The sequence below is a fragment of the Coptis chinensis genome, chromosome 2 (genome assembly GCF_015680905.1).
Source record: "Coptis chinensis isolate HL-2020 chromosome 2, ASM1568090v1, whole genome shotgun sequence".
In the NCBI taxonomy this organism is placed as follows: domain Eukaryota; kingdom Viridiplantae; phylum Streptophyta; class Magnoliopsida; order Ranunculales; family Ranunculaceae; genus Coptis; species Coptis chinensis.
In genome coordinates this window covers 6,117,381-6,145,044 of record NC_141457.1, presented here as the reverse complement: position 1 = coordinate 6,145,044, position 27,664 = coordinate 6,117,381, and the positions used below count along the sequence as shown (strand labels likewise).

The 27,664-nt window shown below is 39.0% G+C and overlaps 1 long non-coding RNA gene across 6 annotated transcripts; it reads left to right on the top strand.

The window, feature by feature from the left end:
• Positions 1-949: 949 nt before the first annotated feature.
• LOC147514561 (uncharacterized) lies at positions 950-27,664 on the top strand. 6 transcript variants are annotated; one of them, XR_015208637.1, is made up of 8 exons: positions 950-1,996; positions 2,158-2,237; positions 4,677-4,724; positions 4,832-4,899; positions 5,011-5,079; positions 20,637-20,800; positions 27,162-27,211; positions 27,423-27,664. It is a non-coding gene; the product is annotated as an uncharacterized LOC147514561 (long non-coding RNA). The 6 variants fall into 6 exon arrangements; XR_015208633.1 differs by having other exon boundaries at positions 27,162-27,215; XR_015208632.1 differs by having other exon boundaries at positions 27,108-27,211.

Below are 27,664 nucleotides of genomic sequence, written 5' to 3'. Positions count from 1 at the left end.
TCCTTCAGGCTCATCATTAAGCACATCCGGAAAACATGTAGACTCTATCCAATCACTAACATCCCAACAATGTTGTATGAGGACGATACAACTTATATACAACAGTTAGTTCAAAACTGGATATATCAAAGGCAATCGAACAAAGCATGTTTTACTAAAGTTCTTTTACACTAATCAGCTCAGGGAGAAGTCTACAATTGAACATTCAACAAATTCGTTCTGCTAACAATCTGGCTGATTTGTTTATAAAGGCATTACCAACAGCAACCTTTAAAAAGCTGATACATGGTATTGGCTTACGGCGGCTCAGTGACATCTCGCAAAAGAGTACTTGAGTATCTCTTGTACTTATCAGGGGGAGTAATAACAGAACAAAGGGCTCATCTTGAAGAATGTTCTCAGGGCATATACATTGTACTCTTTTTCCTTAGCTATTGTTTTGTCCCAATGGGTTTTCCTAGCAAGGTTTTAATGAGGCAGTATTATTGCAAGTCTCGAACTATTTCAATTTAATGATCTTGAAGAATGTTGTACTCTTTTGCCTTCGATATGATTTTGTCCCACTGGGTTTCCTAGCAAGGTTTTAACGAGGCAACTGTCATTGAATAGTGATAGAGCATCCAAAAGAATGCTACGAAAGCAAATTACACATTTCAATTCGATTTGATTTTTGTTAGAAGATTTTCCAATCAAGAGTTTAACAAGATAGTGTTTCTAATCATATACGGCGATGACTCAAGGGGGAGTATTATGAAAGTAAACAAAATAATGAGTGATCACTATACAACACATGTTGTCTTAAGTGTAATAATTTTGTTACTGTACAGAACAATATGATGTCTTAAGTGTAATAGTTCTATAAGTACATCACTATACAAAATATGAAATCATGAGTGTAATAGTCCTACTTTCTAAACTATAAATAGGACCTCAAGTGAATAAGAAATTTATCTCAAGTTTGATACTAATTATTCTCTCTAGTTTCATTCTTTTATAACACTTATTTATTTCTTCATAATCGAGAGAAGAAATGGGTTATATAAGTTTATATTATTATTGAAGAATGGTGTGACAAAAAATGATCCACTTAAATATAGGTTATGAGTGAGCCCATTTAAAAGTAACTCCAAGGTTCTTTGGCAATATAATCTAATTAAGGTTCATATCATCACACTTTTAGTTCATAATTACAGTTGCAATCATTACTCATTTGCGGCTTGCTATTTGAAACTTTCTTGTGTTTCCTTGATCTAAGATTCCATCCATTATACTAAGTAGATACTATTATTTCAGCACTAATAGTTAACGAATACAACAAAAATATATACACGGGGTTGTAGCATGGAAAAACACCATGGGCCACTTTGTTCTGGTCGTTAAGGCCAGAGCCAACAATTTATGCATGTTACCCTGGGCTGAGATAGATTAACCAAAGTTAATGAAGAAATTTTTTTTCTCTCAAGTGACATGAAAAAATGATTTACCAGTTTCATTTGGTTGAGTTATTGAAAGAGTTTGGCACTGAATTCATTGGATTTAAATGTCGTGGTATAAGGTCCTAATTTTTGTAGAGGCATTTGTCGAATTCATTGGACGACATAGTAGTTTTCCTTAATAGATGTTTAGTTTTAATTTTATTAATTTTACATCTTTAAATTGTTTAAGCTATATGATCTCAAATCCACAAAATAACATCAACTTAACAAAATAAGACTGTTTCCTGACACGCTGCTGGGATTGAGTTTCAGGGGTATAAATCGAGGGTCGAAACCCAAGACACATGTCAGATTAGAAAAGAATTAATTAGTAAGCCTGCCCATTCTTGATTCCAATCAACCCTTCAACTTCTTACAGACAAAACTCTCTCTCTCTTCAACAGAACTCTTTACATTCGCTCAATTCTCAATAGTCATTCTCTTTTCTCCAATTCACCTAACTTTTACAGATCTCTCTCCCGGCTATTACCAATGTCATTGTCTTCTTCACCAAAGCCAAGGTAAATTTTCTATCCTCTTTTCTTCTTTTGCTTCGGTTGTTCTTTATTCCCAAAGTTTAAATGGTTTATGTTTTGATTCATTGGCTGAAATTTGGGTCTCACATAACTATGAAACTGTTTACTTGAGAATGTGCGACCACTGATTCGTTTGTTTTTTATAGCTTAACTTGCGGTTGCACGGTTTTCGTTGGATGGGCTATTGTTTCATAGTTTTCAACTCTTCTAAAGGAGTGCTTTTGAAGTTAGTATTTCTCTTTAATCTTCTCATTCTTTCCAATTGTGTATTTCTCATGGCTAAGTTGATTTTTCTTTGAAAGTAGAATGTCGGATTGGTGTTTCTCTATATTCTGTATGTATAACTTAGTTGGTTAAGAACTAATTCGACACTGAGCCTTACTAGATTGTCTTAGAAGTTGAAATTGAATGGATGGAATCAAAGTGTAGTACTGTATGTATATTATTTTTTATTATTATTATCTTTTTGGTCATTTTTCTGATTTTTTTTCCTACTTGACCTCTTTATTTTGTGAAAAAAAAATCTTTATGGTTATTTGTGGAATTTTTAAACTTTGCATATGTACACATACTTAAACGTTGGAACTTTTGCTAGCATTATGCTTGGTGCAATGATGCTACGTGTAGAAAATGCTCTATATGACTTCTTGATTTAGTATATTTCTTACTGTTTAGTGGGTATAATGCCCTTATTTGATTCTTGAAGTTTAATGTCAGCGCCCTTTTCACACATGAAATTATTTACGTTGCTTGGTGAATCATTTCTTTTACAACGAATTACCAAACGCCTATAGCTCAATCAAATATCAGATGCCCACTTCGGCTCCTCTTCTTCTCCATATATTGTTTCTAATAGCTCAATTAAACAAAACAAAACCTTTTCATTTCTAATAGTCGTCCCGCGATTAGAGAAATAACTCTTCGCTTCTTTGCCGTCTCCAAACTGCTTCTTCCAATGTATATTCTTTCTCATGCCTAAAAGATTCAAGTTGTTGTCTTCTTCCCTTAAGCTTGCGCCACGATCTCAATCAAATATTAGACGCCCGATTCGGCCCACTCTTCCCTTAAGTATTGTATCGTACTTTAACTAGACAAAGGAAAGTATTATACTATTTGTTTTTAAATCTCTGCTCTTTTTCAAACCACATCTTCTTAGATGTCCTTTTCATTTAATTCCTGTGCTACTTAAGGGCTTTGGTCAATTTTTATTTCTTTCTTCCTTTGTTCTTATCTTTTCTCTTTTTACTTTTTGGTTCCTTGGCGTTCATTCTTATTTTGTGTCTCCATACATATGTCGCTAGATCACTTAGAAGCGCACACGGTCATAAAAGTCTAGGAGTCCCTTTGAGTGTGTCTAGATCGATTGGAAACACACGGTCGTAAAAGTCTAGGAGTGCTTTTGAGTGTGTTTTCCCCCCTAGATTTGTTGTGTGTTCATATGACTTTGTTTCTAAGCTTGTTTTGCGGTTGTCATTACATTTTCCTATTTAGTGCATCGTTAAGTTCTGTCGGGAGACTATGCGCAACAAAATTCTATCTCAGCTGCCCAAAGAAGTTGAGAAGAATAACATTGTTATCAAACCTTTCTAAATGTAATGACTTTTTTTTTGTTTCGGTTCTGTTTTGGCTTTTACCGACCATGACTTTTCTTGATACATTTTAATTCATACGTTCTGTCTTTACATTTATGACATTTCATTTGACACAGGTGCCACTAAGGATTCTTTTTTTCTTGGTTGGTGGTTACTACAAATCGGTTTCTTCTGCTCTTTTTTTTTTTTTAAGTATTTGGTCAAATCTCTGCTCCTTTTCAAACCACATCTTCTTAGATGTCCTTTTCATTTAATTCCTGTATGTGCTACTTAAGGGCTTTGGTCAATTTTTATTTCTTTCTTTCTTTGTTCTTATCTTTTCTCTTTTCACTTTTAGGTTCCTTGGCGTTCATTCTTATTTTGTGTCTCCTTACATATGTACGCTGGATCGCTTGGAAGCACACACGATCATAAAAGTCTAGGAGTCCCTTTGAGTGTGTCTAGATCGATTGGAAGCGCACACGGTCATAAAAGTCTAGGAGTGCCTTTGAGTGTGTTTTTCCCCCTAGATTTGTTGTGTGTTCATACAACTTTGTTTCTAAGCCTGTTTTGCGGTTGTCATTACATTTTCCTATTTAGTACATCGTAAAATTCTGTCGGGAGACTATGCGCAACAAAATTCTATCTCAGCTTCCCAAAGAAGTTGAGAAGAATAACATTGTTATCAAACCCTTTTAAATGTAATGACTTTTTTGCTTCGGTTCTATTTTGGCTTTTACTGACCATGACTTTTCTTGATACACTTTAATTCATACGTTCCGTCTTTACATTTATAACATTTCATTTGACACTGGTGCCACCGGGGATTCTTTTCTTCTTGGTTGGTGGTTACTACAAATCAACTTCTTCTGCTTTTTTTTTTTTAGTATTTGGTCCTTTGGCTGGTGGCACCACATTTCCCTATTTGTTGTTATCACATTTCTAACTTTGTCGACAAATTCATTTACATTACATTTCGATGCTGTTGATACTTTAGGATAACTTTGGTTTCTTTCTCCTTACCTTTTTATTTAACTTCTTTACTTTTTGGTCAGTTGTGGTTAGATTTAATTCTTGCTTTTGTAACTTCTCAGAAAAACATGTTAGACCCGGTGGAAGGGCACAAGGTTCTTGAAATCGAGGTATCACGTAGATGGTGCAATTTTAGACCCTTGCTTTGTGATTAGTTCGAACAAATAAATTCTTTTAATGTGTTTTTGAGGTTGTCCTTACATTTTCACTGTGCAAGGGGGTGTGGAGATCTACCGGGCGACAATACGTAACCAAATTCGAAGTCGAATTGTCAAAGAAATTAAGGTATGTGTATAATTCTTATCTCCGCATTGCAAAGTGTTGTCCGATGCTAGCGTATCTAATCCCCATTACTAACTCAACCAATAAACTGCCTGCTTTCTTTTTTACCTATAGTCGAGCTCACAAGTTCATCGATCAGGGGCGCGGGCGCAACTTCACACTGAAGTTGTTAACGAAATTAAGGTGCGTTTATATTTTTGAGCATAATGTATTTTGTTTTTTGCTTATTCCCCGCACATGTATTTATTTAGTTTTCTTTTGCCCACCGTAAACTGTACAAGTGCAACACCCAATGGTGGGGGAGAACTTGCTGCCTTAAATTATTAATTAACCAATTGTGCGTGTGGCTTCCTCCCCGGCTTTTAAACCGACAAAAAAAAACATTTGATCATTGTGTCATTGTTAATACAATGTCTTATTACGACCATAACATCTCTTATTCCGATCATAGCGTGCCGTTTTAACTGTGCTTATTTCGATTAATTACTGTTCAAAGACCAGTGCAAACTCCAACAAAACGCCACGAGTGCAGCTCCAACGCCAACTTGCTCCTAAATCTGCTCCTCCTCTGCTTTCTCGCCGCACAATCGCACAACGTGCTCGGAGAGAAAGAGAGCGCCTTTCATCTTCATCCACATCTCAGGGAATGCAACTACCATCTAAAGATATTTGCATCCATTTGAGCCCAACTGTGACACCTAACCGAAAGACACTTGCATGTCGTGTCCGAAGCGACAAGGACAAAATGGCCCGCCTTCCTAGCTCAACTTTAATTAAGCGCAGCTGTGTGCCACCATCAACTCATCGGCCCCATTGCTACGCACTTGTCGTTGAGGGTTCCCCATCAGCTCAAAATGAAAATAAAAAAAATGGAAAGGACATAGTTTATGATTTGGCTCCGTAACCACCGCATTACACAATCACGTATTTGGTTGGGTCATCATCTAAAGTCCCGAGAGAATGAAGTTCTTTTCCAAGAAAAAATTAAGGATGTTGGCACCTTTGATCCACCCCTGTGTGTTAGTCAGAGAAGATCATCCTCCTTAAAATTCTTCAAGTACATATTTTCTCTTCCATTCGGATTGCCCCCTCAAAGCTTTATACTACTTTGGAGAAAACTTATGAACTAAATACTTTTTCATGTACAGTACCCCGTCTGAGCGATGCAACGAAAGAGCCAATTGTACCGCTAGAGATGCATTTCGGGTTGAAATGTGGAATCCATTTGATTCGGACTGCCTGAGTGAAGGCGCTGCAACAAATCTCCTAGTGAAACCATTGGCTAATTTGCCAGAAGGATGCCATTTTCTAGGACGGATGGATGTGTGTTGCCCACATTGTTCAACTCTTCACTGGATGGCTGAGAAATTGACAAATTCATCAAAAAAAAAACCCAAAATTTGGGATGTGTTGTTTACAAGGGAAAGTCAGGATACCCTCGCTATCGCCATTACCACCTGCTCTCCACTCACTATACGAAGGAAATGATGGACGCGCAGTGTCATTCCGTGAGCACATTCGTGCATATAATGCATGTAATGCTTTTACAAGCCTTGGTGTGGATCCGGACCAACACGTATTGAGTGGACGTGGTCCACAATCATTTGTCATCCATGGAGAACTCTACCACAGAGTCGGGTCACTCCTTCCATCTCTAGGCAGGGATTCTGTCTATTCACAACTTTACTTCTATGATGGAAACGAGGCTTTGAATCATCGTCTTCATAGGAACCCTCAGCTATCAAAGGACGTTTTGAGCATCATTCAGGACACTCTTATCCAAAACAACAACTTTTACAGGTTGTATATGAATGTTTTTGAGATTTTAAATGCAACTAATTCTCCAAATAACAACGTCCCAGCCCAACTGCATTATTGCTCTAGGAATGACCGGCGTCGCTACAACCTTCCATCCACAAAGAAATAGCTGTGATTTTGCCAGGAGAGGGGAGTACGTTTGATAGCATGCGAGATATTGTTCTTCACTTGCGAGAAGGTGGGTTAAAAAGGATCAGCGAGTGTAACCCCGCGTATTCGCCCCTCCATTATGTTCTTCTCTTTCCACGAGGGGATCTCGGTTGGTCTCCTAACCTGCGTCAGTGGAACGTTGTTAACAATTGTCACACTGATGTGCGTTTGACACAAGCGCAATACTATGCCTATCGTATGTTTGATCGCGCATCAGAGTATTCCCCTATTTTGAACGCGGGCGCCCTAGGCCAACAATTTTTAGTCGATGCATTTTCTCAGAGATCGACAAGTTTAGATTCGTGCAGAATTATACTAGGGATTAACAGATATTGCAGCACAGGGCCTGCATCCAGGCCAAGTTGGGCAACGTGTTATCCTACCATCATCTTATACAGGCAGCCCAAGGCATATGTACAAGATTTACCAAGATTCAATGGCCGTCACACGCTACCATAAACATCCAGATGTTTTCCTTACAGCAACTGCGAATCCGAATTGGCCAGAAGTTCTAATGGAGCTTAAAAGCCATAAAAAATCTAATGATAAACTAGCGTTAGTGGCGTGTGTTTTTGTGATGAAGCATAGAGCAATAATGGAAGAAATAACCAAGAAACACATTTTCGGTCATGCGGTCGTACATGTTTACACCATTGAATTCCAAAAGCGTGGCCTTCCATACATGCATGCTCTCATATTCCTACAACACGAAGACAAGATTCGTACCACTGAACAAGTCGATCAAATTGTTTCTACTGAGAATCCAAATCCTGACACACTGCCTGCTCTCTTTCAAACAATTATGAAATGTATGATTCATGGTCCGTGTGGTTTTGAAAATCCAAAATCGCCCTGCATGCAAGATGGTCGTTGCAGGTTCCAATACCCGCGGGAATTTGCTGAAAAAAAACAATGATGGATCAAGAAGGATACCCGCTTTATATGCATCGCAACACCGGCATAGAGTACAAGCACAAGATATATAAAGTGACCAACCAAAATGTGGCTCCATATAATCTGTACCTATCTGAGCTGTTTGATTGCCACATTAATGTTGAAGTGTGTGCATCAGTTCGAGTAGTCAAATATATCCATAAATACATTTACAAGGGTTTCGACAAAACAACCATGGTGTTAACTGGAGCAAATGATGAGATACAACAATACATCGATGCGAGGTATATTGGCCCACAGGAAGCTGTCTGGCGGCTTCTAGAGTTTAACATGCACCAAAAGGTACCTAACGTTGTTCGCTTAGCAATACATTTGCATGGGATGCATCGGGTTCTGTACGACCTGAAATTCTCGCTCGAGCTGAACATCAACAATCAACTCTAACCGCATTCTTTAAATGTTGTGCTGAAAATCTAAAAGCCCGAGAGTTCACTTATCCAAAGATGCCTGGAGCCTTTGTTTACAACAGGGGCTTTAAAAAATGGACATCTAGGAGTCGAGATAGTTATTTCGCTATTGGCCGAATGTTTTTTGAAAAACCTAATGCCGGGGAGCATTTTTATCTACGCATGTTGTTAACCATTGTTAAAGGGCCCACATCATTCGAATCACTTAAAATGGTGGACGGTGTTCCATACAGTACGTTTAAGGCAGCATGTATTGCACAAGGGCTATTGGAAGATGACCAAGAGTGGAGCTAATGTTTGCAGGAGGCATCTTGCATGCGGACTGGGTATCAGCTGCGCCGATTGTTCAGCATTATCCTAACAGAGTGCTCTCCAACACGTCCGGAAGTATTGTGGAATAGATTTGCCATTAATATATGTGATGACCTTACGCACAAGATGAAAAATGAGTTTCTTATAGGGAATCCATCTGAGGCCCGAGTTACAGACTACAGTTTGCTTTTGTTGGAACAACTGCTTCAAGAAAGTGGGAAGAATCTATCGAATTTCCTTAACATGCCCCTACCAAAGGAAGATTGGAGCCGTGTAGTTGGAAACATACTTATTTGGGAGCAGTAGCATCTAAACCATCAGGGCCTACAAAAAGCAACTGATGCTAATATTAGTCTTCTCAATGAAGAGCAACGCAATGCTTTTAATACGGTGATAGAATCCATACACAATGCTCAAGGGAAGATTTTTTTCTTGAATGGAGCCGCGGGCACAGGGAGGACATTCCTGTACAATACGATTGCAGCGTCATGTCGTTGTATTGGTAATATCGTTATAATGGTGGCTTCCTCTGGAATTGCATCTTTGCTATTGTCTGGGGGACGCACTGCTCACTCAACATTTAGTTTGCCCCTAAACGTCTTCAACAACACCATGTGTGGGTTTGGCAAAGATTCATTGCAGACCAGACTTTTTAAAGAGACAAAACTTATTATTTGGGATGAAGTCCCCATGCAACATAGATACTTGCATTGAAGTTGTTGATCGGTCGCTTCAAGATATCTATGAAAACAAAAACAAAAAAATCGGTGGCATAACCGTTATTCTAGGAGGGGATTTCCGACAAACATTGCCCGTTATACCAAAAAGGGTCCGTGAAGATTTTGTTGCTGCATCTTTGCGTAGGTCTCAACTCTGGAGGCATGTGGAAGTTTTGCATCTGTTTCAAAACATGTGCCTCGACATATCAGATGTAGACAACATTGACTTTGGAACCTATCTTACCGAGGTAAATACTTATGACAACATTGCCTTTGAAATGTTGCTGCCGCAAATACTCAACGTTGAACCTGCACTTTACTTTTAATTGATCGTGTAGATAGGCACAAATCCAGAAGAAATAGTTGAGCTGCCATTAGGTATACAAAGCTGTACAAGTCTCAGACACCTGATTCTCTCTGTATACCCTCAGTTGGACGAGGAGGGCACGGCTACACCAGAATTCCTAAGAGAACGTACTATTCTAGCTGCAAGGAACGACGATGTCAAGGATATTAATGATATGTGACCTTGCCTCCTTTTGTGTATGTAGATGGTGTATGGTCGTTGAACAAAACAGAAGCGTATCAAAACCTAATTATCCCTCAATAAGTAAAGGATGAGTAGGATATCGTTCCACTTTTAAGTGTATGTTATGTGAATGACAGGACTGGAAAGGGGGTTTAAGGGATTAAAAACTATGACTGTAGAGATTTTAGATTCTAATGCTAAACTAAACTAAATTAACTAAACTATTGAGAATTTATAAAAGAGGGAATTCAAGATATTAGAATCCACCAATACTTTTAATCTATGACCTTCTGCTTCATGGTTGTTCTTACAAGTAGACTACAATTAGGCAATCGAGCGAGTGTCGATGCCCTCTTAGACGAAACATCGTTAACAATTAACTCTACTTAAGGTTGTTCCTATGTTTATGCTATTAATATCTTCTTTCCTTTTATGTAAGCTCGGGCATCCATTCAATGTATTACCAAGAGCAACATCAAGGAGTACTTCCTAATAGGGCGGCCATTCAATGAATCACCACTTAAGGCAAACACAAAGAATACTTTCCCTAGGTAGCCACTCCCTGAGCTACCCCTTCTAAGGCAACACAAAGAATACTTCCCTAACTTTAAAGAATTATACTACTAGAAGAAAAGTAAAGAACACTAGCATGATATTAATATTGCAAAACATAAACCCTATTCTATACTTCCATCCCCTGGTGTGGGCAATGGAACTAATAACTAAAAACATAAAGAACTAACCTGATTGAAGAACACATGAACCAGAAGAATCATTAAACTTTAAGTACTGGCTTCATCTCCTCCCTTGAAGGAGAAGATTAGCCTTCCATAGAGAAGGAAGAACAAGAAAAAGAAGAGTCGAAGAACATAAGACTAGAAAGACTAATTTATTAAGACTCAGCTAGTTAAAACCGATCTTTTATTATTAATCTCTCTCTGCCTCAAGTTCTGGAGACAAGAATATAAGTGAATTGGCAAATTACATGAGGCACTTAGGTCCTCTATTTATAGAGGTTACAATAAGCTCTAGAAGCATTCTAAATTGTCATTTGTTTCCTAATACAAATAGACTTCTTTCAGAGTCCAACTTCGTTTCCAAAACTGAGAAGGAATTGGCTACAGTGTCGATTCATGCGTCTGGACGCTCGATCCATGCATCCCAGACGCGTTAGCCGATTTTGTCTCTTCTGCTCTATCCTTCTATCCTCTTTTGCGGGCTTTGGTCCAAGCAACGAATCCTTTGGCCTTGGGCTTCCAAATAGGCTTTAAAATAGGTCCAAGTCACATCTTTAATAGCTCCAATTCCTTGGCCTTCTCCATGATTGTCCACGGGCTTCCCATGTGATCTTTAATGCTCCGAATTGTTCCATTTTACCCCTTTTTCTCTAATATTCCACAAAACTCTCTTTTTCACCTATAGAATCTTAAAACACAACTTATAAACACTATTAGTCTACTAAGATAGCTAAACAAGAGGCATAATCGAGGGTTAAATAGCACTTTTTGAGCACTTATCACAACTCCCAACTAGCCTTTTGCTAGTCTCTTAGCAAATAAGATAAAAAATAGATAAGTGATCAAAATCACATCCTAATAACAAAAATAAAATCCTAACTCATTTTTGCAGGCATCGCGATTGCATTTACCATATGCAACAAGGCTTTAAACCTTTAAGTTCTCCAAAAAGGACGAGTTATAGTCTCGTGAGGGTTTTCAGGTAATATACCCACAAAATCAATCAATAGCATGTTCAAGAATGGTAGTATTTTTCAGACAGAAAAATTCCTTACCCACTTAGTGCTTACTCCAATAGACAGTCTCCATTGCTGACTACATTGCTGCAAAGACTCATAGATTATGATGGGAGATAGTAAAAATTGACAAAATTCTCAATCAAGGCTTATGTGTGTACTCAGTCAATCTTCTATACTCTCCTATCCAAGAAACGGAATCCCTAGTTTACTATAAGTAGATAATCTCGACTTTCAATCCTCACCGGTCATACTCTCAGAAAAGAATCTCTCAGAAGATGGTCAACTATTTTACCTCATGTATGTGGGGAAAAAAATAATGCATACGAACATTCCACATACTACCTTGAAAAACAGACTTCTGAATAAAAGTAGTCCCATAGAAAGAATGTCAATCACATATGAAGTGTCGGATCCTTCACTTTAGCATCCTCTCACCTATTCTAGACTTTGTACCATACTGTAGTGATAAGTCATGGGTTGTAACTTGAATTGGCTTGGGTATTAGTTTATGAAGGAAAGGTAAAAAGGATTCTAAGGTTGTTTCTGAAAAACACTAAGGGTTGCTTCATTCTTTGGAAGATTTCTTTAAATTCTGTATTGCAGAGAAAATTCTTCCTTTGTCTTAGCTTTTCCATCCATTCTGTTCAACACATTTTTTTTTTAAAAAAAAAACTCAGTGGTATATCCCTGATTAGTACTGGATATGCTTTTCCACTCGCTTCTTTCACTTAGAACAGAATGATGGTCTCCATTGTATCTCTCTGGTATTTCCTTGTAATCTTCCTTTTGTGCTATTTCTTCCTCTTTGTGCCCCTTGTATTCTCAGAAACATATGGGTATGGCTGATAAAGATTTTGGCTATACTCCTTGTCTGGAGTTAGGTGACGGGTAAAGGGTTTTATGAAAGAAAATGGCTTATTGTAAGGCTCAAAAGGGTTTAACATGATGGTCCTACTAGGTGGGATAAAGGCTGAATGGGTTCACTACTTGACTTATCAGTATGATACTCTGTTTTAAATAGACTACAAGACCTAATGGCTATCTCCCCAGTTGATGTCACTTCGTGATTAACCAAATCAACAAATAATGAGACTATATTACAACGACATAAAGAACTGAAAGATGTTGAGTCACTAAGACTTCGGATTTTTCGTAAGAACTCTCGAAAAGAATGGGTATAAAGCTCAAGTCTCACGGGCTAAGTCTAAAAATTCTACTTCCAGGTTCTTTCGGGGTTTAAATCTCTCTTCTAGCAAAAGTACACAAAACTAACCAAGTATTATGGTGGTGCCTTGATAAAGAATTCTATCAACAAGAACTATGTCCGAAGCATAATAAATAGTCTAAGCAAGAATGAAATCAATAATATCAACTATCTATCAAACTCAACACTAAGCAAAGTATAGAATATATATATCCCAGACTCATCATTAAAATTCATTTTTCTCATGCTACTGATATAGAAACAAAAATATTTTTATTTTTGAAAACTAATTTTCGAAATTCATTTCTCAAGTACACCCTCCCCCTACTTATGCATGCATTGACCTCAATGTATAAAGAAGTAAATGAAATGGATGAGAAAAAAAGGTAGGATATTACCATTGATGCCGAATATCAGAATTAGTTCAAGAAACAAATTTTTAGGTCTTTTTACGTCAGATCCCCAATACGTAATGTGAGTCTTTTAAAGTTAGATTCTCAAGACTTTTGAGTCCTTTATAGTCAGATCCTCAAGACTTTTGAGTCCTTTATAGTCAGATCCTCAAGACTAGTATTCCCACCCACTAGGTTCCACTTTGTAGGAATTCTTCTGATCTCTCTCCATGTGATTGACAAAAGTATACCTTGTACCAACAATTTTCTCTTAATGGTCAGTAACCCGGGACAAGTTTGAAATGGCAATTTTACAAAGAACCTAGCTTACTTCCTCAGACATTTTCTCTTGATCTACTAGAATTCCTTCCTTTGAAACTTGGTGACCCAACATTATCCCTTCCTTTACCATGAAGTGGCACTTTTCCCGCCTCGAACTAAGTTGGTATCGCAAGTTTTTTAAGGACTAAGGAGAGATGGTGCGCATAATCCTCAAAAAGGACATGTGAATGTGGTCTTCTCTTGGTCCTCAAGGTGAATATGGATCTGAAAATATCCTGAGTAACCATCAAGAAAGCAGTAGTAAACTTGTCCAGCTAATCTTTCTAACATCTGATCGATGAAAGGCAATGGAAAATGATCTTTCCTCGATGCGCTATTCAACTTCCTGTAATCGATGCAAACTCTTCATCCAGTCTGAATCCTAGTTGGAATCAACTCATTGTTCTCATTCTCGATTACTGTGGTTCCAGACTTCTTTGACACAACTTGAACTGGACTAACCCATTGACTATCAGAAATAGGGTAGATAATGTCGGTGTCAAGGAGTTTGACGACCTCTTGCTTAGAAGTCTTGGAATCCTCTTCCAAATGAATCCTATGTTGAACTATCATAGGGCTGATCCCCTTGACATCATCAATTGTCCAACCTATAGCTGACTTGTGTTTCTTTAAAAGTGCTGCTAACCTGGATTCCTGCTCCTCAATCAAATCTGACGCAATGACTACTGGGTAGGTTCCCAAATCTCCCAAGAAAACATACTTGAGTGTAGACGGCAAAGGCTTTAATTCTAGCTTAGGCAGCTCCTTCTTAAGCTCTTTAGATGGTCCATCAGGCATAGGCAATTCAAACTTTTCTTTGAACTTGTTGTCATCCATGATAGGTGATGAATCCAAAATCGCATTGATTGCCTCAACACTAAGTTCCTCACAGTCTGAGTCTGTCTAAGCTTTCAACAACTCGTCAGCAGGATATGAATGAGTTAGATAATCCTGTGCTAACGCTTCAATCATGCATACCTCGCTTCCGCGGACACACCTCCTCGCGGGTTGCCGTAACGTATGGAAGATATTGGTTTCGACTCTCATATTACCAAAGGATAACGCCATATTACCGTTTTGGCCGGTTGATGAGTGCATTTGCGTAAAGGCCAAGAATGGTGCGCCTAGAATGATTGGTATCCGCCTACCGATTTAGGTGTTGTGTCGAGTACTATGAAATCAACCGGATAATAGAAATCTTCGATCTTGACTATGACGTCTTCAATGATTCCTTTAGGTATCTTTACTGATCTATCTGCCAACTATAAAGTAACATCAGTCGGTTTAAGATCCTTCAAGCCTAACTTCTCGTAGACAAAATATGGTAGAAGATTCACACTGGCACCCAAATCTAATAAATCTTGCTCCTCCAAAAAACCTCCAATTCTGCATGTAACAGTTGGACTTCCAGGATCTTTTAGTTTCACAACCGCTAGATTCTGTAGGTATGATGAACATCTTTGAGCGATAAAAGCTTCTTTCGGAATGTTGGTTTTCTTCTTTACTAGATCTTTCACGAACTTGGCATACGAGGGGACTTGCTTGATGGCGGTCAGAAATGGGATATTAATATGCAAATTCTAAAATACATCGCAAATCTCCTTGTACTGGTCATTCTTTCTGGTATTCACTAGTTTCGAAGGAAATGGTGCTGGCGGATTCTTCAATATCGGCTCTCTTCTTTCGGCTTTGGTTGGATTGGTAACAGATAGTGGAGTGACAGGTGGAGTTAGTCGTGATGGCTTCTTCTTACTTACTTCCACAATAGTTCCTTCAGCTTCTCTCTTAACAGTTACTTCAGTGGGTGGCACAACACTAGATATATCTAGAATGTTAGAACTGGGTGGGATGGTGGAAACATAAGTTACCTCAGGCTCCATAGAATCTTTTCCTGGTTCATAGACAATCTTGTTATCAACTTTCTTGCCTGACCTCAGAGTGGTAACATCATTAACTTGTTCATGAGTAATCTCCAGGTTATCAACCTGCAGGACACATCTTCTTTTCGGATTTGGCTCCGGCTGGCTTGGTAATGCTCCTTTCGATCTTTCCGTCAAGGCGGCAGCGATTTGCCCTATCTGGCCTTGAATGACACTAAAATTACTCTCCAACTTCTGGGTTCTTTGATTTGTCTGTTTCAGCTCATTGACAATGGTGGTGATAGCTTCTTCCAGATGTGAGATAACTACTTTGCTCGACTGAGGCGTAGGGGCAATATATCCACTCATAAGATCTGGTACTAACTCTCTGTTTGTGTTGGCTTGGTATTGCTGGTTCTGGTATGACTGTTGATTTCTGTATGGTTGCTGGCAGTGTTGGAACTGATACTGGTTATTCTGGAACTGATTTGACTGATTTTGGAATCCTAGAGGAAAATTCCTCTGATTTGTATTTTGTGGCTTCCAATAATTCAGTCCCTGATTGAACTGGTTATTTCTTCCTAAAGAGTTGATACTACATGCCTCTGCATTAGTATCCAGATAGTACGAACACTCTTCAGTGGTGTGGCCTTCATCAGAACATAGCTCACAAATGGCATAACAAGGCTTGGTTGGCTGAGGTTTAGCTTGGAAATTGTTTGCTTTTAGAGGATTCATGGAGAGCTGATCAAACTTCTTGTTTAGAGTTTCAAGTCCTGTTGATAGGCTTGCCATAATTGATAGCATTGCTCGATTTGGGTCTTCTTGAATTTGGTTGCCAAATTGTTTCGGCACCCTCTCCACTCTAGCTACGTCCTCGTTGCTAGTACTCCATTGTCGAGTGTCTTCACTAAATTCTCGAAAAGTTGTAGGCTTCCTCTCCATCCAATGATGTAAACTTACCTTGATGCATTGACTGTATCATCTACTTGTTCATAGTAGAAAGTCCTCGAAAGAAAAAATGAGCCAGTGTGCTCTTATCATAACTATGATGTGGACATGAGACTAGCAGATTATTGAATTTCTCCCAGCTTTGATGATATTCTTCCATCACATTCCCTTTGAAATTGTTGATGGCTTGCTGCATGGCATCTGTCTTCTGGGGTGGGTAGAACTTGTTCATAAACTTTGTTCTTAACTTCTCCCAGTTGTTGATTGAATTGATCGACTGTGCAGTTAACCATTCGGATGGTTTACCTTCGAGTGAGAGCGGAAAAAGAATCAACTTGATACTCTCATCTTTGATATTCTGGTTCTTGAAAGTTCTGAGGACTGATAGAAATTTGTTCATGTGAACATAAGGCTGAACATTATCTGAACCATTGAACTTTGGAAGTACAAAGATTACTAATGCTCTAAGTTCAAACTGGTTAGCTTCTGTCTCTAGAAAAACAATACTGCTGGGTGGGTCTCCAATGATTGGCAAATAAAAATCGCTCAGCTTCTTCCTCTGTTGTGCTTGCATGGGAGGGATAGCTTCAGGATTATTGGTGTCAAAAACACCTCCATCATCATTCGTCGGCTATTGTAAATCTCGCCTAGTATTCTTATGAGTCCGTTGTTAAACCTTGTCCACTCATTGTGTTCTTACCGGACGATGATATGGACGACGGGCATACACTAGAAAATGCTATCTTAAAAATAACGAAAAACTATCCTACTATGCTTGAATAGTATGCAATTATTCTAAGTTATACTAAAATGTAAAACTATTTTCCTTCAACTGGTTTGGGCTTTGTATCGTATCGCCGTTGTCTAAAGTCGTCTCTTCTAGGGTTATGATGAATCACTTGGATTGTTTAAGTACCACGCCTACGCATCGATATTCCGCTTGTCAAGATTCGCATAAGAAACACTAGAGTTTGATGTTTCGCTGTGTTGGCTTACAACTTCAATTGTTGAAAAGGTCCTAAATGCAATTATACTAGAAAGCAATAAAACTAAACTATGATGCAACTATACTAAGAAAACAATAAAACTAAACTACGATGCAGCTATACTAATAATGAAATAAAAAGAATGAAGATTCGACTAACCTGGATGGTAGATCTTGTCTTCGAGATGTCCTTCAAGCTTCTTTCTTTCTTAAAAGGATGGATGATGCGGCTAAAATTACCTCAATATCCAAAATTCTAATCTTGAAAGAAAATGTTAAACATAAACAACTTAAAACGGCAGCGGCGCCATTTGACCTTGCCTATTTTTGTGTATGTAGATGGTGTATGGTCATTAAACAAAATAGAAGCGTATCAAAACCTAATTATCCCTCAATAAGTAAAGGATGAGTAGGATATTGTTCCACTTTTAAGTGTATATTATGTGAAGGACAGGACTAGAAAGGGGGTTTAAGGGATTAAAAACTATGACTGTAAAGATTTTAGATTCTAATGTTAAACTAAACTAAATTAACTAAACTATTGAAAATTTATAAGAGAGGGAATTCAAGAGATTAGAATCCACCAATACTTTTAATCTATGACCTTCTGCTTCATGGTTGTTCTTACAAGTAGACTACAATTAGGCAAACGAGCGAGTGTCGATGCCCTCTTGGACGAAACATCGTTAACAATTAACTCTACTTAAGGTTGTTCCTATGTTTATGCTATTAATATCTTCTGTCCTGTTATGTAAGCTCGGGCAGCCATTCAATGTATTACCAAGAGCAACATCAAGGAGTACTTCCTAATAGGGCGGCCATTCAATGAATCACCACTTAAGGCAAACACAAAGAATACTTCCCCTAGGCAGCCACTCCCTGAGCTACCCCTTCTAAGGCAACACAAAAAATACTTCCCTAACTCTAAAGAATTATACTACTAGAAAAAAAGTAAAGAACACTAGTATGATATTAATATTGCAAAGCATAAACCCTATTCTATACTTCCATCCCCTGGTGTGGGCAATGGAACTAATAACTAAAAATATAAAGAACTAACCTGATTGAAGAACACCATGAACTAGAAGAATCATTAAACCTTAAGCACTGGCTTCATCTCCTCCCTTGAAGGAGAAGATTAGCCTTCCATAGAGAAGGAAGAACAAGAAAAAGAAGAGTCGAAGAACATAAGACTAGAAAGACTAATTTATTAAGACTCGGCTAGTTAAAACCGATCTTTTATTATTAATCTCTCTCTGTCCAAGTTCTGGAGACAAGAATATAAGTGAATTGGCAAATTACATGAGGCACTTAGGTCCTCTATTTATAGAGGTTACAATGAGCTCTAGAAGCATTCCAAACCGTCATTTGTTTCCTAATACAAATAGACTTCTTTCAGAGTCCAACTTCGTCTCCAAAACTGAGAAGGAATTGGCTACAGTGTCGATTCATGCGTCTGGATGCACTATTCATGCATCTCAAACGCAATCAATGCGTCTGGACGCTCGATCCATGCGTCCCAAACGCGCTAGCCGATTTTGTCTCTTCTGCTCTATCCTTCTATCCTCTTTTATGGGCTTTGGTCCAAGCAACGAATCCTTTGGCCTTAGGCTTCCAAATAGGCTTTAAAATAGGTCCAAGTCGCATCTTTAATAGCTCCAATTCCTTGGCCTTCTCCATGATTGTCCACGGGCTTCCCATGTGATCCTTAATGCTCCGAATTGCTCCATTTTATCCCTTTTTCTCTAATATTCCACAAAACTCTCTTTTTCACCTGTAGAATCTTAAAACTCAACTTATAAACACTATTAGTCCACTAAGATGGCTAAACAAGAGGCATAATCAAGGGTTAAATAACACTTTTTAACCACTTATCAATATGGCCTTGTGTTTGTTTCCTGGCGAAGTTCTCAAATATTTGGCTGCAAATAAAGTTGTTGATACTGATTGTAAATCTCAGTCCACAAAAAAAAAGGAAAACGACCAACTCAACTCCAGATGTTGCTGACTCTCAATCAAATAAAAGGAAAAATAGTGATAAGTCTCCTGCACCTGTTGGTGACTATCCAACTGAGTTCCTTAACTCGCTTGACCCATCCAGTTTACCTCCTTTCAGGCTCAAGTTGAAACTTGGGTACCCAATTATGTTGCTCAGAAACATTATCCCCAAAGCTGGCCTTTGCAATGGAACGCGGCTGATTGTTCTTCAATGTGCCCCTAAAGTGATTGAAGCAGTCATTATAACTGGGGAACACGCAAGCGAACCAACACTTCTACCTAGAATCTCTTTGACACCTTCATCTATAGAGATGGTCGTCCCAATGACACACCACCAATTTCCAGTTAGACTTGCGTACGGTATGACAATTAATAAATCCCAAGGACAATCAGTGAAGTATGTTGGGATAGATTTACGAACTCCTGTATTCAGCCATGGACAATTATACGTGGCACTCTCCAGATGCACATCCTCGAAGAGAATTAGTGTAGTCCTTCCACCAAACTCTTCTAGTTGTACCACCAATATTGTGTACCCAGAAGTTCTATTATTATTAACTTATGCTAAATTGTCTTCGATTATTCTGGAAGTTGTGATTTATGTTGAAGTTGGTTTCCCCTTCCTCATCCCACTTCTCACATTTTGCTTATTAGGGAAAGCATCTTTGTAATCTACATAGTGCATCAAGTTACTAAATAATGACAACTTCATTAGTTTTGTGTCTTTTTCCTTGCTTGCTTTCGAGCCCTAAAAAATTATCCGATCATTAATTAGGCACAACACATAAATCAGGTTTCGGGTATGATGTTTTTTTTTGTCGTTTTTGTTTTATGAGAAACTATTAATAAGGTCGTTAAATGATACAGAAATATGTCTTGGTATTATTCGCAATCGAGTGATTTTCACATTGTTCAATTGTAGATGCCATTCAAGAAATATATTATATCACATATTTTCACATACCACATATCAACTAACACTCAAAATTTTCCACATATCAATGTATGTGAATTGCCAATACAGGCGCTTAGCTTATTATGAGATAAGTCAGGAGTTGTAGTATGGCACATTGGTCTGTATGCTATGTGGGTGGGTTAATAGGTTCTAGTGATAGATTATTCTATATAGATTTTTGCACTGTGATATACAATAGATAATGTTATCATTTGCAAAATCTGTCGGTGATTGAAGTATAGTGACCTGCAAAGTATTTATCTAAATGGTATGAACAATGCATCATTTCCGTGAAGCATCCTTATACAGAGGGCATTTCTTCCATACTACTGCTCAACCCTTTTGATTTATGGTCTATATTTAAATTATGCAAGATTGTAGTCTAATCTCTAGCATATACTAAGTTGACTTTAGATACTGCTTTTGACAGGAAGCATGGTTGTGCAGTAGCTACAACAGGAGCTGCAGCGTGGAGTGAAGATAGAGCACCCTTTCGAAGTAGCTGAAGGAAAATTTGGGGCGCACAATATATGGAACAAGCTGACCTCAATGCTGCTGAAGTAGCAGTTATCATAGCTGTTCCAAGGAAAGATGGTAATTTTCTTTTTGAGGTTGCCATCCAATCTTTGTTGGGTTGTTGGAACCGTCGAGCCTTGCTCCGGTGTCCGTATGCCACGTTTACGATTTTTCAGTCTGATGAAGAGGGCGCACCCTGCGCTCATGCCTACCGAAATTTTTCACTGTTTCGGCCCAAGCCCATTTTCTCCCTTTTTTTCTATGTACACATATATAAAGGAAATAGATTAGGTGGATTCATTTCTTGGGTATTGTGGGAGCTCTATTGAGCTAGGGTTTGAGTGAGGCCTCTTGTTCTTGATTCTTGATATCTCTTGTAAACTCTCCAATCTTTGCTATAAAGGAAACTCGGCTCTTGTGTGGATGTAGGTAACATTTACCGAACCACCTAAATCTTTATGTCTCTTTGCATATTTACTTCCTTATTTATTGTTTGCTTGCTATGGGTGATGATAAATTAGTGGCTTTGCTTGTTTGAGTTTGTTGTGATAACTACCAAAGTCTAGGGTGGGTGATTTCCTTGGTGTGAGCTCCAAGTTGAAATCATTTGGGATAGAAAGTAACTAGATTGAGGTGTGACTTTCTAGTGAAATCTTCCAACAAGTGGTATCAGAGCTACAGTTGAATCATTGGAACAAGGTGTGTGAGGAAAGTTTCCATCTTTAGCAAAGAAGGCTAGGTATTTGAAGAAATTCCTCTGAGAGAGTCTCCACCATTGTGTTGGTTCAAGTGGAAGTCATGACAACTGAAAAGGAAAACTACAAGATAGAGAAGTTTGAAGGAACAAATTTTGGCAATTGGAAGATGCAAATCGAGGACGTACTCTATCAAAAGGATTTGATGGAAACATTGATATGTGAGAAGCCCGATGAGATTCCGCAAGATAAATGGGATTTGCAAGATAGAAAGGCATTGGCCAAAATTCGATTGAGTCTCTCGAAGTCGGTAACCTTCAATATTAAAACTGAGAAGATGGCAAAGTCTCTCATGGAGGCACTTACTACGATGTATGAACAACCCTCGGCCGAGAACAAAGTCTATTTGATCACCAAGCTATTTAGTATAAGAATGTCGGAGGGGACCTCCTTCAAGGATCACCTAAATGAATTCAACCAAACTAAGGACCAATTGGAGTCGGTTGAGATTACATTTAGTGATGAGGTGCTAGCTTTGGCGATACTTGGACAATTGCCTCCAAGTTGGAAGGCGACTATGGCGGCTATTAGTGGCTCTGCGGGAATGACCAAGTTGAAGTTTGAGCACATTGTTAGTATAGTACTAACCGAGGAAATCCGGAGACAGGATTGTCCTTCACTTCAGGGTCGGCATTGAGCACTGAAAGTAGGGGAAGAAATTCAAACAGGAGTCGTAGTAAGAAAAAGTGGAGGGGGAGATCGAAATCTCAAGCCCCCCGATTGCAAAGCGTTGAACACAATCCTCGAGACATAAGTGAAGTTGTATGTTACAATTGTGGTAAGCATGGCCACTATAGTAACAATTGCCCGGCACCAAGAAACAACAACAACATTAATAAGAACAAGAAAAAGAATCAAGAAGCTAATATTGTTGAGATGCTAGATGATGCTTTGATATGTTCGATGGAGCACAAGAAGGAGTCTTGGGTACTTGATTCCGGCGCATCTTTCCATGCTACCTCACATCGAGAGTTCCTTGAGAACTACACCAAAGGTGACCTTGGAACGGTCTTTCTTGGTGATGACCAACCTTGTGACATTGTCGGCAAGGGTGACGTGCATGTCAAGATGAATGGCTCATCATGGTTATTGAGGGACGTCAGACACGTTCCGGATTTGAGGAAGAATTTGATTTCTGTGGGGCAATTTGCAAGTGAAGGATTTGTTACAGTCTTCACCGGTGATACTTGGAAGGTCTCGAAGGGTTCAATAGTTGTTGCAAATGGTAAGAAAGATGGTACTCTCTACATGACTGCACATGGTTGTGAGTCGATTGTCGTGGCACATGGCAAAGAGGATCCGAATGTTTGGCACCGCAGATTTGGTCACATGAGTGAGAAAGGAATGAAAATCCTTCACTCTTCTGGTAAACTCCCAAAGTTACAGTCGACTGAAATTAATTTCTGTGAGAACTGTGTATTTAGAAAGCAGAAGCGGGTGAGTTTTCAGAGAATGGGTCAGACTCCGAAAGCTAGAAGACTTGAGTTGATTCATATAGATGTCTGGGGGCCAGCTAATGTCTCTTCACTTGGCGAAAAGTCATATTTTGTGACTTTCATTGATGACCATACTAGGAAGGTGTGGGTCTATTTCTTGAGACACAAGTCAGAAGTATTTGAAGTGTTCAAGACTTGGAAGGCCATGGTTGAGAATGAGACAAGCTTGAAAGTAAAGAAGCTGAGATCCGACAACGGTGGAGAGTATGAGGATTCAGGTTTTAAGAAGTACTATGCTGACAATGGCATCAAGATGGAAAAAACTTTGCCAGGGACACCTCAGCAGAATGGGGTTGCAGAGCGGATGAATAGAACACTGACAGAGAGAGCTAGGTGTATGCGTACACTAGCAGGCTTGCTTACAAGCAGCCTTCTGGCGCAGAAAGTGTTAGCACAGCAGCTTACCTGATCAATAGAGGACCATCAGTACCTTTGGATTTTAAGATTCCAGAGGAAGTGTGGAGTGGGAAGGATGTGAACCTTTCCCATTTGAAGGTGTTTGGTTGTGTGTCCTATGTTCACATTAGTGACCAAGCTAGAAGCAAGCTTGATGCTAAGTCACTAAAGTGCACCTTCATCGGCTATGGCGGTGATGATTTTGGGTATTGCTTTTGGGATGATCAAAATCGAAAAATCATTCGTAGTAGAGATGTTGTGTTTAATGAGAAGGTGATATACAAGGACAGAGATGAAGCACAAACCAAGGAATCGGGTACAGAGAGCGGCACAGAGTATGTTGAGTTGGAAGACTTCGATATAAGTCGTGGTATAGTGGGAGCCCCACAGTTAGAGGATGACATTAGTAGTGACTCAGGGAATAATGAGGATATTACACCACCGAGTCCATCTCCACCTCGTGCCCCAAGGAAGACATCCAGGCCACATGTACCGAGTACGAGATATCTACCCTCCACCTATGTGAATTACTTGCTACTTACTGATGGTGGCGAGCCTCAATGCTATGATGAAGCATTGGAGGCGAGTGATGCAAGCAAGTGGGAGCTTGCTATGCAAGGTGAGATGAAGTCCCTGATCTCAAATGGCAAGTGGGAGTTAGCCATACTACCCATGGGTAAGAAGGCTCTACAGAACAAATGGGTGTTTAGAGTCAAAGAGGAACATGATGGTTCCCAGAGATACAAAGCTAGGCTAGTAGTCAAGGGTTTTCAGCGTGAAGCGCGCTGACTTCACGAGATATTCTCCCCAGTGGTGAAACTGAATACCATTCGGTCAGTGTTGAGTATTGTTGCAGCGGAAGATTTGTATCTTGAGCAGTTGGATGTTAAAACTGCCTTCCTCCATGGTGACCTGGTTGAGGAAATTTACATGCAGCAACCAGAGGGTTTCATCAAGAAGGGTAAAAAGAATATGGTATGCAGGCTCAGAAAGAGCTTGTATGGTTTGAAATAAGCCCATAGGCAGTGGTACAGGAAGTTTGATAACTTCATGTAAGGAAATGGCTACTATAAGTGCAACGCTGACCATTGTTGCTACTTCAAGAGGTTCGACTCCAGCTACGTCATCCTGTTGCTATATGTTGATGATATGTTAGTAGCGAGTTCTGATATGTCAGAAATTGGGAGATTGAAAGAGAAGTTAGCAAGTGAGTTCTCTATGAAGGACTTGGGTGCGGCGAAACAAATTCTAGGGATGAGGATCAGAAGAGATAGGCAGAAAGGTATTTTGGAGTTGTCTCAGGCTGAATATATTGAGAAGGTATTGAAGAGGTTCAACATGGGTAGTGCGAAACCAGCTTGCACACCTTTGGCAGTCCACTTCAAGTTGTCCAAGGAACACTCTCCCAAGACTGTTGAGGAAAGAAACTTCATGGCTAAGGTACCATACGCCTCTGCCATTGGAAGTCTTATGTATGCCATGGTTTGCACGTCCGATATAGCCCAAGCAAAGGAGGAGTCGATGGAATTTATGTCTAATCCTGGCAAGCAACATTGGGAAGCCGTGAAGTGGATATTGAGATATCTTAGAGGTACTACAGATAAATGTCTATGTTATGGAAGGGGTGTTGTGAACCTACAAGGGTATGTGGATGCCGATTTTGTAGGAGAAGTAGATCGCAGAAGAAGCACTACTGGTTATGTCTTTACAAAGATGGTGCTACTTTACGATGAGTTGGATTTCGCCATTCTGAAGATTATTGCTTTGTCTACCACAGAAGCAGAGTATGTGGCCGTTACAGAGGCAAGCAAAGAGATTATCTGGTTACAGGGATTGATGGAAGAGCTTGGGATGAAGCAAGAGAGAAGTGTGTTACATAGTGACAGTCAGAGTGCTATACATCTTGCTAAGAATTCCGCCTTTCATTCTAGGACCAAGCACATTGGTCTCCGATATCATTTTATCCGATCTCTGTTGGAGGATGAGGTTTTGGCACTTGAGAAGATCCAAGGGAGTGAGAATCCGGCGGATATGTTGACCAAGACCGTGCCTACTGAGAAGTTGAAGTTGTGTTCAACTTCGGTGGGTCTTCTTGCTTGAAGACCATGATAGATGAGCTGAGTGTTTCATTAGTAAATTGGATTTGGATTGAGTTGTTACAATTGAGATGTGATGTGCATGAAGAATCTTGAAGGTTCCAAGTGGGAGATTGTTGGGTTGTTGGAACCATCAAGCCTTGCTCCGGTGTACGTATGCCACGTTTACAATTTTTTAGTCTGATGAAGAGGCACCTGGCATCCATGCCTACCGAAATTTTTCAATTGTTTTACCAAGCCCATTTTCTCCCTTTTTTTCTATGTACACCTATATAAAGAAAATAGATTAGGGTTTTGAGACAACTTTTTGAGAGATTCATTTCTTGGGTATTGTGGGAGCTCTATTGAGCTAGGGTTTGAGTGAGGCCTCTTGTTCTTGATTCTTGATATCTCTTGTAAACTCTCCAATCTTTACTATAAAGGAAACTCGGCTCTTGTGTGGATGTAGGTAACATTTACCGAACCACCTAAATCTTTGTGTCTCTTTGCATATTTACTTCCTTATTTATTGTTTGCTTGCTATGGGTGATGATAAATTAGTGGCTTTGCTTGTTTGAGTTTGTTGTGATAACTACCAAAGTCTTGGGTGGGTGATTTCCTTGGTGTGAGCTCCAAGTGAAATCATTTGGGATAGAAAGTAACTAGATTGAGGTGTGACTTTCTAGTGAAATCTCCCAACAATCTTTATTTCTGAAACTTTGAGAGTTGAACATGCGGACACAAAAATTAGACCAAGAAATAAGCTTCCGAAAAGCACACTTTTTGAAAGAGTTAAAGTATTAGATGACCATCAAGATGGTTTCATATTTCAAGGTCTCAGGCCACTAGCAGCTCTTGTAGAGTTATTGAAAGCTGCAAGAGCAAAGAGATCACTTCAAGAAAGGAAAGCTTTGAAGGAAGAAAAAGAACTCGATAGCATCGGCTGGCCAAGGGCGAGAATGGTACAATGATGATTCGGATGAAGAATCTACACGACCAACAATAATTGAGCCTCCCTTGCCAAATCTTATGAAGGACGACGAACATTACCAACTTATAATAGACCTATGCAAAGCATTAGCATCCTTGGGCGTTACTTAGAAGCATTCAAAGTTATTAAAGATACACGAAAAGTGGCATCTAATACACCATCGACTGAGAAGAAAGAGGAGCTTGAGATACTTGAAACTCAAATATCATCTATTGCCACTGATACAACTGTTGTGCATCCAGAGGCAGAGGCCACTATTCAGAGAAATCCCAAATGTATTAGTGCCTGGAACTACTATTACAAAGTTAAGTTGAAGAGTGACTTGAAAAATCATTATCTAAGTTTTTGAATATAATGATGCGTTCAAATCCAGAGTGTGTGGCACCAATGATCATTTCAGGGCATCGATTTACATTGATCAAGCAGCATCAGGTAGCTGCATGTCACTATCTGGAAGCCTATAAACTATCAGGGCTCTAAATACGCATGCTACCTCCTTAGTTTGGGATCTGGGACCTATATGTTTAAATGATTGCCACTAGAATAATTAGTAACTTTACATTTGTTAATTTGACATGGATTGGTAGATGTTTTTATGGGTACACCATTAGAGTTGCCAAATGGGCTTTCCACCGTGGATTAATTCACACATTTTGTTCTTCTCTTTTGTAGGTAATGAGTTCTTAAATGGGTGAATCTCTGAAGATTTTCATTGTCTATTTACAGATTTCTCGGAAAGCCTAAAATCGTAATTTGATCTTCTTGAGAAGAATACTGTAGGTACTTTTTCAGATTAAGCATGTGGATTAAATTTAATATCTTTTTTCAGATTAAGCATCTCTGAACTTTGTACACGTTCTGATGTTATTTTGAATTAAAGGCCATTGGTAGATTTGCACTTTTGCCAGCTATAACGTTTTTTATTCGGAAATAACATTCCAGAATTTAATTTTTGATCAATTTTTGTTGCCCTTGATTGTTTCCCAGATTGCCAGAGGAGATGAACTCATGAAGAAAATATGAGGCAGGTTTCTTTCTATTTGTTCTTGGTTCATGTGACCAAGTGCTATGCTGCCTTCTTTTTCATGGATTCATATGTCATTTTTGTTTAGAGGTGATATGGGAATCGAGTTATAATTCAGTATGTCCTTAATCTTTTAGGGAACGCAACATTGTAACGTAACAAAAAAAAATTAAGACGTAAGACAAACATCATGAATTGTTAGTAA